The sequence below is a fragment of the Panthera leo genome, chromosome B4 (genome assembly GCF_018350215.1).
Source record: "Panthera leo isolate Ple1 chromosome B4, P.leo_Ple1_pat1.1, whole genome shotgun sequence".
NCBI classification, from domain to species: Eukaryota; Metazoa; Chordata; class Mammalia; order Carnivora; family Felidae; genus Panthera; species Panthera leo.
In genome coordinates, this window is record NC_056685.1 from 102,152,940 (window position 1) to 102,171,104 (window position 18,165).

At 38.8% G+C, this 18,165-nt stretch overlaps 1 protein-coding gene across 1 annotated transcript in view; it reads left to right on the forward strand.

Moving 5' to 3' along the window:
• The window catches only part of SYT1 (synaptotagmin 1), a 351,099-nt gene that overhangs the window by 289,064 nt on the left and 43,870 nt on the right, over window positions 1-18,165 (forward strand). The window lies entirely within an intron of this gene.

The following is an 18,165-nucleotide window of genomic DNA, read 5'->3' on the forward strand; positions in this document are numbered from 1 at the left end:
GAAATATCTTTGACATAATCATACATATTGGCTTGAAGAGACAGCCACTATTGCACCATAACTAGAACCATAACCATGGGCAAGTCACATAGCTTGTCCAGACAGCAATCTCTCAAATGAAAAAATTAAACTATTTGACATCTGAGGACTCTTCTATCTTTCAATCAATGATTCTATTACTTTGTTATTAAATAAGGTTTAGAAAGTTGGCCTATGAAATGACTGTAAAGAATAAAAATTGCAGTGAAATAGCTTCACATATATAAGCTCATATATGAAGCTATTTAAAGGTCAGCTGTGCAGACATTTTTGACATATTTCTAGCCAGTTATAATCACAACTTTCTTATTTCTATTCTTTTTATGTGCATTTGGTTAAGGATGATGAGCAAAATTCTCTTTTTATATACATTGTATTGGGGATGCCAATTAAGATTTAGTTTATCTTAAAAGTTATTTATAATGTCAATACATTTATTATTATTTATTTTTATTATTTTTTAATATGAAATTTATTATCAAATTGGTTTCCATGCAACACCTAGTGCTCATCCCAACAGGTCCCTGTCTTGGAAATTTTTATAATATCTAATTATGTATAGATCCAGATTATTTATGCTTCACAAATAAATAACTGTTGGGAATTAGAATGGTTTGATACATGATATTAAGTGGATATATATTAACTCTTTCCTTAAAAAGTTGTTTTTATGATAATATCATATAACCATGTTATCAATCAATTAGGTGATATAGTCAATCCAAAATCTTTGACATCTCACAAAGATCATTAAGTTCTCATAAACAAAGCCATGTTATTACATTAAAATAAAAGAGCCTCTACACCCTGTGCATTTTCTTTTATATATTATACAAATATTTAAGCATGTATACATGTAGCTCTAGGGGACTAGAGACAGAACTGGGTCAGAAAACATCTGCAGTGCTCTTGTAATAATTTTCCATTTCCTCAGTACCATCTTTTAATACTAGAGCCTTTACTGTATCCTTTTTCTCTTCAATATATATACATACACTTTGTCTTCTTTCAAAAACAAAAGAAATACAAAAGGCAAAATACAAAACACTACTGGCTCTAGGGAAGGAAGTATAGGCTTGAAACAGTATAAATTTTACAGTGGTGGAAATTTCTAAGAAGCATTTCCATGTTCTATTCACAGGAAATTTTATGGAAGAAACGAGTATGTTAAATCCCAATTTCCAGGACTAGATGTGCTATGAAAATTATTTAAGGACATGATATACACATACATGATTTCAGCCCTCTTTTGCTAAGCTGTGATACACTTCAATCCTGCCATTTACCAAACCCCAATGGAACTCATCTTTGAATACCATTAAGGATGTGTATCCACAATGCCAATGGCCATCCCATAATGTTTAGAGAAACATGCTTCATAAGGAGATTTATCCTACTTGCCATTATTCTCCAGTACCCCATCTACTTGCAACAGAATTGTATGTAATCATGTTATTCTCTTTCACATTAGCAAGCCCTGAAAAGAAATAAAACTGGGAAATGGCAGTTCTCAGACTCAAGGCACTCTTAATAGATGATGGACGATTGTACTAATCAAATCTTTTAGTAACACAAATGTCAACCACAGATTTTACAGAAGGACAGTGAATCTAGATCACGTTGTAGAAACTCCAGTATGAGGAGTCTATACTTTTCCCACTATCGTGTCCTTTGATAGGCCTCATAAGCCCTCAATTATAAGACAGCCAATGAAAGCTAAGAACATGTTTAGTTAACTAGAGTAATTTAAGATCCTGCATTTGCTAAGTCCTTGATATGAATCAGGCACGGTAGCCCATCTAATCCTCACAGTAACCCTGGAGATAGGTACTGTTACCATCTTGCAGAGGAGGAAACTGAAACTTTAAGGGCTTAGGTAACTGTCCATGATTCAGAGGTGGAGTTGGGACTCAGGTCTGTCTGGTTCCTGAATCACTGAGCTACACTGCGCCCTAGCAGCCCTACTTACACTCGGGTTTCCTGTGCTATCACACCATAGAATACTGCCACTCCATCTTAGTAATGCTGGCAGTTACTAAGTTACTAAAATACTTAGCTCCACGTCCAAGTTCTTGAAGTTGAATTCAAACTCTTCAACGTGCTTCACTCTTGCCACCCTGTGCAAATTATGTCATTAGCAGCACAGCAATAGTTGTTACTTTCAAGATCAGTCACAGTCACTGGGCCCAGTGGTTCAACAGTGGTTTTCAATCAGCAGAGTGCATTAAAATCTCCTGGATTACTTGGTTAAAACGCAGGTACCCAGACTCACCCCAGTGATTCTGACTTAGTATTTCTTGGACAGGGACTCAAGTATCTGCATATTGATAACTCCCTGTTATTCTGATGCAAAGTTCTGAAGAATTGCCCTTTCTGAAACATTAGCTTAGGGGCACCTGGATGGCTCAGTAGGTTAAGTGTCCAACTTCAGCTCAGGTCATGATCTCACGGTTCGGTTCGTGGGTTTGAGCCCCACGTCAGGCTCACTGCTGTCAGCACAGAGCCTGCGTTGGATCCTCCGTCCCCCTCTCTCTCTTCACACTGCCTCTACTGGTTCTCTCTCAAAATAAATAAACTTAAAAAAATAAAAAATAAAAAGCAAGCACTAGCACTAGCTTAACAAAAACCAAAAGGCAACAGGAGTTTTTGAAACCAACAGTTCAAGCAGCTTTCAAAAATTGCTTCCCAGTTCTGAAATGCACACATCTGGGGATGCTGGAATGTTATTGCTTAAGATTTTTGAAACAAACCCCCAGGAATGAAAAAAACATAACTAAAGAATGACACAGTTCATAGCTCATTAACTCCAAAACATGTATTAAAAATGGCCAAGAGCTAAAGTGGCCTGTTTTCATTGTTTTCTGAATGTGGCAAAGAGGTGGCCACGAGCAAAGACTGGACGACACTATCCTTTGTAATCATTGTAATAGAATCTTCAGTTGATCCCCCAACAGATATGGTAAACAAAATTACATGTGATTATACCCCTTAGGAAATCAAAAGAAAAATGTGACTTTTATTCATGATGTCTGATTTGTCATGATCAGAAACCAAGGAATTTTAAAACAGCAAGGAGTGCAAACCTGCATATGAGGTTTGAGAGACAATGGGCAGAATGCCAGGGGTCACGACTGACAATGAGGCCATCAATACAGCAATTTTGTAAGCTACATGGAAAATATCAATTACTGAGAACTCTCCAATTTGTATACATTTTAAATTCGTATTCCTAATAGGCTATATCCACACCACATGAACATGTATCACCACAAAAACAATGTTTTTTGAAGAATGAGTGGGTACTAGTAGATATAGGAGATATGACACCCTATTAATCATTTGTTTCTGCAAATGAGGAATAGTTTACATACTGTCTTGAGAGAGTGTGTCTGTAGCTACCATGTTTTCAATCTTTAAGATATAGGTTTGAAATACCCTAAATAGGCAAGCTTCCATGGGAATATACTTTGGACAATTTTTAAAACATAATTACCAACGATTTTCTAAGAAATGTTTTCATTTTCTAGTGTACCTACAAAAACCACATCATTTGTTTTGCCATTGTGAAAACCTGCATGTAATAGGAAAAACAAGTAATGTTGTAGACACTTACTATAAATTATAATATCAGCTGTACAAAGATTATGAAGAACATAGCAAATACAGATTATTGACATGTAAGTGAGACTATACACTGGCTTACAGCAAATGATAACAGGAAAATGAAGGTTACTTCTTTACTCCCCACTTGTAATATATAATTTACTTGGTGTAGAAGGGACAAAGAAAGAGTACAGAATTATTAAGTCAATGCCAAGTTTAAAAAGACAAATGCATACATATAATATGTACACAGGTGATTCAGTTTAATCCAGATTCATCTAGTCCAGTTACAGAGATCTGAGATCTCATCCAACCATGTCTGGATAGACAATCCTGAAAGTATTTCTTTAGACTTCTGTCAGCCTCCCTCCATCTTCCCCACCTCATCCGCTCGGATTTCCCCTTTGAAAAAGAACAAAGACTGAGCAACTCCACCAATATTCACCCCTCTGCCAAGCCCTAACATCTCTATGCTGTTCCATTCTGGGAAAGTGAGAACAAGAAATGACTGCCATTTCAACGTATACCTGGTCTCTGGCTAACTTGAAAGACACAGCACAGACGCATGGAAGAGATAATACATTATTTGGCTGCAATCTGCTCTAATGCTTTAGCATCTGGTCACATGTATTATTTAAAATCAGACAAATATATAAACTGTTCACGTAGCCCAGAGAGCTGGGTGATAAGTACCTGGTAAATGCTAGAGGTATATAGCTAGGTATTAACTTGAATTGCAGTAGACCGGTAGATAGGAATATAATTTAGGATCTCACTGAAGCAGTTGTCAAAATGGAAATAATATTGCTTTTACTGGAAAGGAAAAATTGAAAACAGTGAAAATGCAGCTAGAAAAAAATTACAGGAAGAAGCTCAAACAGTGTGTCAGGTTTAACCTGTGCAGGCAATTGATAAACACTGATAAAGATAGATTGCTATAGCAGTATATAAAACAGTCCACAGGATGATTCAGTATCCAAATATGAACGCACTTAAACTCCTAAAGATTAATACCAATCAGAAGTTTATGACACATAACCTACCCTTTATTCTCACGTCTCATCTTAGAGGTTGACGCATTTCAAAATTCATGCATTTAAGGATGCCTGACTATGGAGATAGGAACTGATCTATTTGGCTTATTTTATGAACAAGGAAAACTTGTTTCAGCCCACATCACTAACTGGAAGTACCTAGCTAAAATCATCAAAGAAGAGTTCCATGGCATCATTTCAAAAAACAGATGATAGGTTTTCCCTCTTGCCATTCAAATGCTAAAATATCTAGACCATAAATTTAATCTTACCAATGGCATATCTACACTACAGTTGTTTTGCTTGTCGTTAGTATTTACTCATTAAATGGGTTAGCCCATCTACATAAAATTACTTCTACAACTATCAAAATTAACATCAAATAAATGAATCATCTGAAATTTCATGTCTGAAAAAATTTTATACACCACACAATTTTATATCATTTTTTAATGACAAGTGATTTTTAAAGGACCTTATACATAATAGGCATTAAGCACATTTGTCAAATGAAAGGAAAGAAACAGGTAGAGGAAGAAGAAACTTATAGAAGCTTATAGAAAAAACATCATTCAATCATGTCCACACTACAAAAATTCTTTTGAATGATTTAGTTGTAGATTAGCAAAATAGCTCAACATTTATAGACCTTACTAGTAATCTTTGATTAATGAAGATATTTCTTCTAGTTTATGCATGGTATATACTTTATTCCATACAAAGAGTATAATGAAAGGACAAAATGTACAGGACTATCAAGGGGAAGAAAAACAAGTGGATGCATATCATATCAAAAGTAATTTCTAGGGGCACCTGGGTGGCTCAATTAAGTGTCCGACTTCGGCTCAGGTCATGATCTCCAGTTTGTGGGTTTGAGCCCTGCATCTGGCTCTTTGCTGACAGCTCGGAGCCTAGAGCCTGCTTCAGATTTTGTGTTTCTTTCTCTCTCTCTCTCTCTCTCTCTCTCTCTCTCTCTCTCTCTCTCTCTCCCTCATGCTCTGCCTCGCTCTCTCTCAAAAATAAACATAAAAGTAATTTCTAGTAAACAATGTCTTCATACCACACTCAGTACAGAAAAAAAATATATATCCAGATTTTCCTACATTAATCCTTATAATATAGTTAGGGATACTTATTCTTATAATCCACGAGAAAGTCATGACTATTTTTATTATATTATGGCTGCCAAATACTCAGTAATAGTTAGCACACTAAATTAGTTACTATACCTAGGCATTAATTTTTTGGTTCATCCTCAGATATGAAATTATAACCATGTCTAAACCAAATGTTTTAATACTTTAGAAACTGAGGTGTTTCTTATGTTGACCATTTTATAGGTTTCAAAGAGTATGTGAACAGATTTCCAGGCAACAGTAAGTGATCCTTAGGAGGGCTAGTTATCATTAGAGATCATCCACACAGGATGACTGGCTGGTATGGTTCCTGCCCTAAATTGATGCATGTATTCAAGTGAAATACAAAGTTAGGAGAATATACTTGATAATTTTGTAGCATATTTAAATATTAAAATATTGAAATAGTAAATCCTAGTCCAGTCTTTCTCAACTCTGTTAGTACATCAGAGTCACCTTAGATTTTTTTTCTATTTTTGAGGGCATGAGAGAGAGAGGGGGGCCCATGAGAGAGCACATGCGCACAAGTGGGTGAGGGGCAGAGAGAGAGAGAGAGAGAATGGCAGACGGGGGGGGGGGGGGGGGGGGGGGGGGGGGAGACAGGATCTGAAGCAGGCTCTGCTGACAGCATGAACCCAATGCAGGGCTCAAACTCACAAACCATAAAGAAGATCATGACTTAAGCTGAAGTGGGATGGATGCTCAACTGACTTCACCACCCAGGTGCCCCAGGAAATGTTTAAAATACAGATGCTCAGGCTCAATCTCGAGGCACAGGAAACAATTATTTTTTAACGTTTCCCAAGTGGCACTAATCTAGTACAAAACCGGGTTAAATTAAGTCGTTCTTTTTCTGATTAAGAGTAAAGAAATAGAGGGGCACCTGGGTGGCTCAGTCGGTTAAACGTCTGACTTCGACTCAGGTCATGATCTCATGGTTTGTGGGTTTGAGTCCCGAATTGGGCTCTGTGCTAACAGCTCAGAGCCTGGGGCCTGCTTCAGATTCTGTATCTCCCTCTCTCCCTCTGCTTCTTCCCCACTCACAGTCTCTCCAGCTCTTAAAAATAAAGAAACATTTAAAAAAAAGGAAAGAAAGAAATTGAGCTCAAACAATAGAAGTTTCATTAGATAATCAGGCTAAGGGGCCCAATCACAGGCTAAATGGAGAAAAAGGCTCTGAAGAAGACACACACACAATCACCTTGAGGGTGGATGTGAGGGTAGACTTAGCTCTGGAGAACAAAGACATTTGAAAACTTGGGAGAAACGGTTTCAAAAACAAGAAAAGTGAGTGCCAGGGCCTGCAATGAGACAAAACCTTGTACTTTGAGGAATGCCTAGCAGGCTGGCCTGGCCAGATCTTGGAGCACTAGTAGGCAAGGGAAGGGAGTTAGGTCTGAGAGGCAGGCAGAAGTCAGCTCTTGTAGGGGCTTCAAGGCATATAGAGGACTTTGTATTCCAGTTGCACTGGGAAGTGAGCTATAAAAGGTTTTTAAATAAGAGGACAACGAGGAGATCTGCCAGCGCTTTGGAACGTTGTTACTCTGGTTGTTGTGTAGAAGATGGCCAGGGGCAGGGAATCAAAATGGAGGCAGGATCCTCACCTCAGCGAGAAGACGACGGTGGCTTGATACAGGGAAGATTCCAACTGCTCCTCTAAATGTCACAAATAATGGGTTCTCTTCATCAAGCCTTAAAGAAGGGGGCATGGGGTATGGGATTCATAAAAGGAACAATCCTGATAGATTTTTTTCTAAGTATATGTGATGTTCTAATCCCAACAACTTCCAACCTAGGAAAAAGTTTACGTAATGCTTTCTACAATCAACTTTAAATTCTGTATTACTATGTAGAATTGAAATTGGTGAGGTTTTGTGTTTTTCAGAACATTTTGAATTCAGTCCTGTAACTGAATGAGGTTATATTGTGTTCATGTTACCAACATTAGATTCTGAATTGCTGTTTAAAGCTAAAAGTTGACCTTCTAATTGAGTGAATTTCTAAAGACAAAGTATCTTTCTTGTTACTATCAGTTATATTCCATTTGTCCTTTATAACACTTCAAACAGAACGATTAGTGTGCAAGGTCAGTCTGGCCCACAGAACAAGGGAACACTGGGGTAGGAGGGCCCTTGCTACCACACAGCCTGAGCTCCTCTCAACTACAGGGAAACCTGTGCCAACACTATTGAGGGAACTTCACTCTTTAGGTCAATAGAATACCAAGGACTATGCTAAATTCCTATCAATTGCTAGCTTTTATTTAATAATTTATTTGGCCTTTAAGCAAGTATTGTGTTTTAAGATTTTTTGTAGAATCCTTTTATTTATGAGAGGGACAAAGAGCACACACGCACGAGGTGGGGAGGGGCAGAAACAGAGGGGGACAGAGGATCTGAAGCAAACTCCGTGCTGACAGCAGACAGTCTGATGTGTGGCTCGAGCTCACAAACCGAACTGTAAGATCACGACCTGAGCAGAAGTTGGACACTTAACCGACTGAGCCACCCAGGCACCCCTTAAAAACAATCTTATGAATTATTATGTTGAATTCTTCTCTTATCCTGGCTTTGTACATTCAGCTAACTTTATTTTCCTTTGTTTACTTTTGGCATGTGTCCCAGTGCCCATTTTGGTAGAAAACATGTAATAGGAAATCAGTAAATGTCTGCTGATCAAATAAACATTTATAGAATATGGTCCCTGTACTGAAGCAAAAAATACAATAGATTTTAAGACATGATTAATCTTAACTAATATAAATCAACATATATAAAATGTTGTCAACAATAGATACATATCAAACATTTGCAGACAGGACTTGAGGCGAGTTTTCTGGGAGAACTCATTACTATTTAAAAAAAGAAAAGATGTGGTATATGGAATGTCATCATGTTTTAGAAATGGAAGAGTTTTATGAGAAGGAAAACTTGGTAGTGGGAGCAAGAAACAATTTTTTTCTGTTCAACAGTGATTAACAATATTTTTGTCACAGCTTTTCTAGCTGTTCCCTCCCCAAACTTCTATTCAACATCACTGTCCAGCTCAAAATGGTACAAATAACCAGTATCATGAAAATCAATCATAGAATTTCAATTTCTGCATACTTAGTACATGTCAGCAACATTAATACATAGTCCAGTATTGTGCCTGGTCTCCTATGAGATTCTTCAATCTTAGAATCCTATTATTTCCAAGATATTTTTTTTTTCTTAAGGGATCAGGATTGAGAAAGAATGAGAAGGAATACTACTCTTTTCTTTGGTCTTTCCAAGTCTTAAAAGGATTATTGATATTGTTATTTAAGTGCAGATGGTTGAAAGACCTAACAAGCCATCAGTGGTGACTTGAATAATGTTTCCCTCTTTAAACTTCAACCACTGTTTTCAGCAGATAATGTCAAAGAAAATAATATTGTGACAAAAAATGAGGTCAAAAATCAGATGTGATGTTCCTAGTATTTAGAAGTTAAATATAATTTCCTCTAGAAGTCAATTAAACTATTCAATACATTTCCAAGAAGGACAAAAACTTCTTTGGCTTTATTTATACTAGAAACAGTTGACAAGTTGACATTATTACATTTATCTCATCTGCCAGAACATATCAGGGGAGAAGGCAAATTAAGTCTTATCATGATGATTGCTGATGGGTTTTAAGGCATTTTTTTCATGGATAAATGAGGAAAGAGACTAAAATCCTCACATAGTAGCTATTACAGAGTAAAGAAGCAGCTCGCAGACTTGGGCATGCTTCAGAATCATCTGAAGGTCTGGGAAAATGGAGATTGCTGATCCCACTCACAGAGGTCTGGGGTGGTGCTCAAGAATTTGCATTTCAAAAAAAAAATAAATAAATAAATAAATAAATAAAAAAAAGAATTTGCATTTCTCCCAAGTCCCCGCGGCAGGGTGTGGGGCGGGGGGCTGCTGGTGTGGATGGTATTGAGAACCATTGGAATTGGAATTGGAATACCATTGGTATTGGAATTAAGGATGCATTTCTATCTCCTACTTTTCCTGAGGAATAGAACTTAACATAAATCCATTTATCCACAAGAATAACATCTTTTAAGCACCGCTTCCATAGATCTTTAACCACAAAGGTTTATAGGCCTTTCATTTGCAGCTCTGCTGGACAGACCAAATGGACTTAAATAAAAACAAAGACTATCTGAGCATCTTTTGCTCTAAAGCCAAGATGACTAGGACATACCCAATCCCACCCTTTCTCCTATTCTTGGATCTCTGCTTTTCCTCCAAATACCTTATTGGTACCCTCCACATGGAGTCCAAGCTCCCCACTCACACCTCTATGTCTAACTTACCCTGTAGGTTTACATAGTGTGACTACATAGAAAGAAGGGGCACAGGGAGGGGAGGCAGATTACGGAGCCGAGCCACAATTTCTCCATCAAAACAAAGATAATAATATCTACTTCTCCCAGCTATCGTTGATGAATAAATGAGAGGACAGGTATACAGAATCGAGTATAATGCCCAGCACATGGGAAGCCTGCTATCCTGCCTACAGAACCAATTTCCTTTCCATCCTCCTAGAACTTCCTGCCTCTACAGGTTATTTTATTAATCTCCCTGCCACTGTACTTTGTGACACTCTGCCCTCTCCTGAATATTCTGGAGTGTACCAAGAAGAAGGTAAGAGAAAGAAGAAGCCAGGCAGAGTCGCCAGTTTTTCGGAAGGCAGAGAAAAACAAGACACACAGAGAGATGGCTACTTGCAGTAAAGTCAAGGACCAGCAATCAGAGCTATAAAATTTTCTGGCCAGTTTAGATTACCTTTGGCTAAACAGACTTAGGTACAGGTGACCAGGCCATCTGACAGAATTCAACAGATGCAACCATACAATGCTTAAGCATAAGCTTCAGACCAATGGCACATTGCTGAGATGTAGGCGTTGGCTTTCTTCACCTTTTTCAACTCATGGTTGTTTCTGTGTTATTACCAAATCCATAGGACAAACCAGTGCCTTCGGTTTCCATGAAGTCCATGCATGAACCTAACAGAACCAAGCCTGTAATCCAAAAGTGGAACAAATACCTGTCTTATATTTTCATTCACCCTTTTAGACAATCTAATAATAACGTATGGATTCAAGTAATCAGCCCAGCAAGTTAGAAAAGCACTATAGTGGCAGTTAGGGACATGTCACCTGGGTGCCAGTTTTAATAAGCAATGTGACCTTGAATAAGAAACCTTCAGTTTCTTGTGTCTATTATCTCATCTGTAAGACATTACTCCAGCTGGGTAATCCACTTCTCATTATGATGCACAATTTATCAAAATGCTTCAAAGAGTGAAAATGTCAAACAGGGCAAATGTAATACTGGTGGTTAAGTTGAAATAACTGTATTAAGTAGAATCAAGTCAATTATCAGCTCTTATATACACACACCATATTATCAAGAATGTGCCAGAATATTCCCATAATGCTTTCACTTAGCATTCATGAAGCTAGTAATATAAATGCCCCTCATGATACAGCCTTTCACAAAAATCCAGGCTTCCCACTTTGGAATAAATGTCTTTGAGTGCTTTTGTTGTCTTGCAGATTTCTATGATAAGAAATTTATTTTTTGATTTGTTTCACTCATCAATAGGAGATAACCACTTGGAAAAAACAGTAACAAATCTCAAACCTTTCAAGAAAAAATATTAAGAAGTTAGAGGGTCCCTGGGGTTTACTCATAGCACTGGTATATAGCCACAACACTGTTTGCCAAGTAAGTGCCTTAGCACTTTCAGAACTGTAGAGCCCTTCACAGAACCTTCTGACGCTGGAGTTGACCCTCCAGCTTGAGTCGATCTACACTCCATCTCTCGAAAGCTCAGATAAGAATTTCTCCCGAGAAAAGTTACCATAATGCTACATACAAACCCTGTGGGACTAGCTCCTCTCTTGCCTGAAATGTAGGCGCCTTTCTAGCGCTGCAGTACCGCGCTTGGCCAGTAGGTGCTGCCATCTAAACACGTGTGATTTTGCAGTCTGAACACAGGTTCAAGGTTTCAAGCTCTGGGAGATAAAAAAGCTGGGTTTCAAGTTTGATAAAGTCTTTTCTACACTGGTTATCTAGGATTGATCAATTCTGAAGGCTCTAATTTCTGTTCTTCAAGCTAACTTAAAACAGGGCAGGCTGAAAAATACCCCTCTTAGATGGGCAGCCTGAGAAGCAGGTTTTCACAGGTGTTTGCGCTGCAAACCTAAATAGCCCCCTAAGTTCAATCACATCAATGCCAGAGGCAGAAAAAAACTGCAACAAAAGATGAAAAGAGAGCAAGCTCAGTAAAGCTTATGGCTCCCCAAGAGCTGTTTTGATGTGGAAATCTCTGTGAAAGCTCATTAAGTCCTCAGTATGTGAGGCAGGACTTAGGGAAAAGTCAAAATGAAGATAATAAGACACCATATCCACCCATACTGACATATTTGTGAAGCATTCAGAATACACCAAAGAAATTTCACGTGACTTCCCAGCATATGAAAGGCCCGAATTAGCTCCTCTAGTTAAACCAAAGTCCAGATGAACAGTTACATACTTGGGAGGCAGGTACCTTGGTTATAACACTCACCACAAACAAAACTAGTTAAAAAGCAACTCAAAGCATGAGAGTCCCCAGGACAGAAAGCCAGCTAGGTCCTTCTTCATGAGCAAAAAGCAGTTGCCATACACCACGAATATCCAAGACATCAGAATAAATAATAATAAAAGACATTAAATTGATAGACATATATAAGAAAATCCAGTAAGGTTCTTTTTCCCAGTACTTTCACTCATTGGAAACTATTCATAAGAAAAGGTTTATCCTCAGGCTTCAACCAGAAACTGAATGGAATCAGACCCAGTATTAGGGTCCTCCAGAAAAACAGAACCAACAGGATGTATATGTGTATAAAAAAAAAAAAAAAAAGAAGAATTTTCAACAATTGACTCACGAAATTGTAGAGGTTGGCAGGGTAAGTGGAGAGGCTGGAGGCCCAGGAGGCACTGACGTTGCCACTACCATCCAGAGGCAATCTGCTGGCAGCATTTTCTCTTCCTCAGTGGTGGTCAGTCTTTTCCTAATAAGGCCTTCAATTGGATTCACCCCACCTCATTTTAACTTAATTAACTACTTAAAGACCCCGCCTCCAAATACAGTCACATTCTGGGGTACTGGGCCTTAGGATTTCAACATATGAACTGGGGAGACAACAGTTCAGCCCCCTACAGACGTGAATGGGTACTCTAATGATCTAGAGACTTAAAAAGAGCAAGAGACATGGGCAGGGGTTGGTAAAAACCTGTGTTTCTTGGAGCAGTGATTCTCAGTGTGTGGTTCCTGGCCCAGCAACATCAACAACACCTGGGTAATTGTAAGAAATGCCAAATTCCCAGGCCCCACCCAAGATCTGCTACACCTGTGAGCAGGGCGCAGCAATTTCTTTTTAAATTTTTATTATTGAAGAATAGTTAATAGTGTTATATTAGTTTTGGTCTACAATATAGTGGTTTGATAGTTCTATACATTACTCAATGCTCACTATGACAGTGTAGTTACCACCTGTCACCATAAAATGTGATTACAATATTATTTATATTCCCTAAGCTTTACTTTTCATCTCCGTGATCTATTTACTGGAACTTTGTACCTATTAATCCCTTCACCTGTTTCACCTATCTTCCCACCACCCCCACTCCCCCAGAAAGCACCAGTTTTTTCTCTGTATTGATAGGTCTGTTTCTGTCCTGTTTGTTTGCTTTCTAGATTCCACATACAAGTGAAATCATACGGTACTTTTTTTTCTCTGTCACTTAGCATAATATCCTTAGCATAATAATATCTAATGGTCCATCCATGTTGTCACAAATGGCAAGATCTCATTCCTTTTTATAGCTGAGTATTCCATTGTGTATATACATACATCTTTATTTATCTATCCATGGACACTTGGGTTTCTTCCATATCTGGGCTATGGTACATAATGCCATAATAAACATAGTAGTACATATATCTTTTCAAATTAGTGTTTTGTTTTCTTTGTGTAAATACTCAGTAGTGGAATTCCTGGATCATATGGTATTTCTAGTTGTAGTTTTTTGAGAAGCCTCCATACTGTCTTCCACAGTAGTTGCACCAATTTGCATTCCTACCAACAGTGTGTAAGGGTTCCCTTTTCTCCACATCCTCACTAACACTTATTATTTCTTGTCTTTTTGATACTAGCTATTCGGAGTATCTCATTGTGGTTTTGATTTGCGTTTCCCTGATGATTAGTGATGTTGAGCATCTTTTTTTTTCAACGTTTTTTGTTTTTTTTATTTTTTTTTTTTTTATTTTTTTTTTTTTTTATTTATTTTTGGGACAGAGAGAGAGACAGAGCATGAACGGGGGAGGGGCAGAGAGAGAGAGGGAGACACAGAATCGGAAACAGGCTCCAGGCTCTGAGCCATCAGCCCAGAGCCTGACGCGGGGCTCGAACTCACGGACCGCGAGATCGTGACCTGGCTGAAGTCGGACGCTTAACCGACTGCGCCACCCAGGCGCCCCGAGCATCTTTTCATGTATCTGTTGGCCATTTGTACATCTTCTTTAGGAAAATGTCAACTCAGGTTTTCTGCTCATATATTTTTAATTTCATTTTAGAGAGAGAGTGCACACACAAGTGGGGTAGAGGGGCAGAAAGAGAGAAGAAGAAGGAATTTTAAGCAGATTCTCTTAAGATAATCTTTTTTTTTTTTTTAACGTTTTATTTATTTTTTGAGACAGGGAGAGACAGAGCATGAACAGGGGAGGGTCAGAGAGAGGGAGACACAGAATCTGAAACAGGCTCCAGGCTGTCAGCACAGAGCCCGACGCGGGGCTCGAACCCACGGACCGCGAGATCATGACCTGAGCCGAAGTCGGCCACTTAACCGAGCCACCCAGGCGCCCCTCTCTTAAGATAATCTTAAGCAGGCTCCACACTAAGTGCAGCGCTCTATCCCACAATCTTGGGATCATGACCTGAGCCTAAATTGAGTCAGGCGTTCAACTGACTGAGCTACCCAGGCGTCCCTCTGTTCATTTTAAATCAGATTATTTGTTTTTTGACTTTTAAGTTTTATAAGTTCTTTATATATTTTGGATATTAACCCCTTAGTGGATATATCATTTGCAAATATCTTCTCCTGTTCACTGGTTGCCTTTCCATTTTGTTAGTTTCCTTTTCCGTGCAAAAGCTATTTATTTTGGTGTAGTCCCAATATGTCTCCTGAGGCAAGGGAAACAAAAGCAAAAATAAACTATTGGGACTACACCAAAATAAAAAGCTTTTGCCCAGCAATTTGTTTTTAACAAGTCCTTCAGCAATTCCAAAGAAGTCTAAAGTTGAGATCTTAGAAGTTGCTTTACTACAAGAATAATGTCACCTAAGAAACTTTCCAACAAACGTGGGATTATATATTGTTTGATCTGTGTGGTTTCTTTAAAAATATTAGGCTGAGTCATATTTTATAAATGGGCCTTGGAATCCATTTTACTGTTATAAATTTGAAGTGAAGCCAGAGTTCCAAGGATAAGCATGATAACAACACCGCAAAGGAACTTGGCCTCTGGGTACAGATTTCACAGGGTAAAAGCAAACCTATGAGTAACCAATAAAGCTTATTTATCAAATACAGACCAGTCTAATTGCTGTCTGTCTGCCTGGATGCCTCAATTATTTTATGCAATTCCCATGAATGGCAGACTAAATTACAATGATTTGACTTAATAAAATTCATTCTACTCTCTTTAAAAAAAAAAACAAACTAGAAATAGAATTGTTAAGTGGTCATATTTTAGCAATTGTCAAATTTATACTATGCTACACCTAGCCCCAAAACACATCCTAGACCCTCACACCATTAGCCTTTGCCAATATGCTGGCCGGTAAACTTTTGGCCATATTGTCACCATGCCCTTTGAGAATCTACACTACAGCATTAGGAATAAAAAGACTGAATTCACCTGTGAGGTATTTTCAAGCCTTGGTGGTGGTCAGATCTATAGGCAAGGATACACATGCCAGTTTATCTGGAGAAGTCAGCTTCATCTGAGATATATCTGCTGCATGGTGGTCAGGTACATGCCACTAGAGGTAGAGCTTATGTCCAGTAAGCTTTCCTCACTGCCTAGCACAGTGCTCAGAATATAAGGTGCTAAATCACATCGCACAATACAACTAGATCCAACAATCATAATTCTTTTTTTTTTCATTTTAAGTGTTCTCCATGCCAACATGGGGCTTGAATTCATGACCCCAAGATTAAGAGCCACATGCTCTACTGACTGAACCAGCCAGGCTCCCTGCAATACTCATAATTCTTTATGTAATTTATGTGGCAAGAATTTTCCAGGTCTTCAGAAAAAAAAAAATATAATTTGTGGAGCCTAAATTTTTATATTGGCTCTCAAGGAAAAGATTGTCAAGTAGACCTTTTGATTGGACTTAGATCTACATGTACCCTCTTTATGACATTCTATCCCAGAATGACAACTATGAACTTAATATATTTGGGCAGGACCTATATGAGTAAGCTTAAGGACCACTTGCAAGTTGCAGTATTTAACTGTGTCCAGAAAGAATAGAGAGCATTTTCACACTGAGCAATTACATCAGCAGGTCATTGAGAAGTTGATGTTCATCTGGTACCACAAGAAAAAGGGCAGTCTTATGGCTGGAAGCTAGTGTTCTAGACAAATCGTCAGGTACTATAATCTGTATTCTTTTTTTATTCCTCTGAGACTCACTCTTCTCTGGGTTTACCACTAGAACTTTCCCTGGAGTGATTTGTTACCTGTGACTAATCACACTGTGTGGGCCTCTTATTAATGGTAATAAGAAGTGAAATTAACCTAAACTTAGCATCAGGAACTATCTTGAAAGGAAAACAGGTTCATAAGAGTAGGCTCTTATGGTTTTGAGAAGAACAGAGGCCATCCCAGAATGGTAAGGGCCCTGACGATGTGAGGGGTAGTATACCATCACCACTCATGACTTTTGAGCACCAGGTGGTGGTATAACCACCTCTGCCCTACTTTCCCTCCCACAGCACAGTCACCTGGCTGCCTCCCAGTAGCTGAGAAGCCATGAGAGAAAGAAAAGATTGAATCTTGCAATGGTCATGCCCCTTTGCTGCTCCATTGGGATGGCTCTAATTCTCACACTGCAGAAATGCCAATACTAAGTTCTGAGAAGATCCGGGGTTCTCTTAGGTACCACTGCCATCTCAGTTCTTGGCCTCGCATGTGGACAGGGTTTATCTATAGCACAGGCTGTGCCTCTGAGGTACATCAAAACTCCTTTGATGCCCCTTCCTGAAATCAGAAGAGGATCAGATTTCCTATGTTTCCTTCACTTCTCTTGTACGTGGCCCATCAGAGATTTTAGTTTCAGAGTAGAGGTGTTTGTCTTTCAGCCAGTATACTCAGGGAAAGCGTCCATTGCTGCTTCTTTTCCTCCATCTCTGGCCACACTGCCACCTCATAGAGACCTCTTCTTCCCAGATACCTCCTCCTACAAACAATAATCTTCACTCCTTTAACCCTGTTCATACCACCTTCTAACACTGGCCACTACTAAAAGATGTTGCTTCCAGAACAGGTTGAATGGAGAACCTCACATGCTTAGGTAATATTCCAACTCACCTGGAATCAGTTTGGCCTGGGTATTTATTATACTTGAATTTTAAGCAAATGTACGTCAGGGCAGTTGTGGGGAAGCTGCTCTGAACAGGAGATGGCAGTAGCGGCCAAGGTATTTGGGCACCCTTTTCCCAGTCCTTCTAAGAAAGGGCACTTCCTGTCTGTTTGTTAACTGTCACTTCTGGGCATAGTTTTGTCTCATCAAAGCCAGGGTGGCTAAATAATGTGTCTGAAGTCCCAGACCTTGTGGAGTCCCACAACCATCGAAGAACTAAATATTGCTCAAATTGAAGACTAAACAACCAAACAAGCTGTTATTAAGTCTCACTTCAAAGGAAAGGAGGAGCCCTCCAGAAAGCACAGACACTCCTACTTAGATTGGCATTAGTGAGATACTTGTAAAGGAAGCAAGGATCTGAGATCTAGTGTACATTCCTACTCAGATTTTGAGCAAGTTATTTAACAGAAGTGACTCAGCTCACGTCCATATGTGGATTGAAAGGGTAAAGAAGTCTTCCTCATAAATTTTACTAAGGGTCAAATAAGATAATAGCCAGGAAAACCTTGTAAATTATGACATGCAAGGGAGGCATTTTTGTTGGTTTGTTCCTGTTTGTGTGTGTGTGGGGGGGGGGGGGGGGGGTTGGGGGTTGTTTGTTTGTTTGTTTGTTTTTGGTCCAGGAAATATG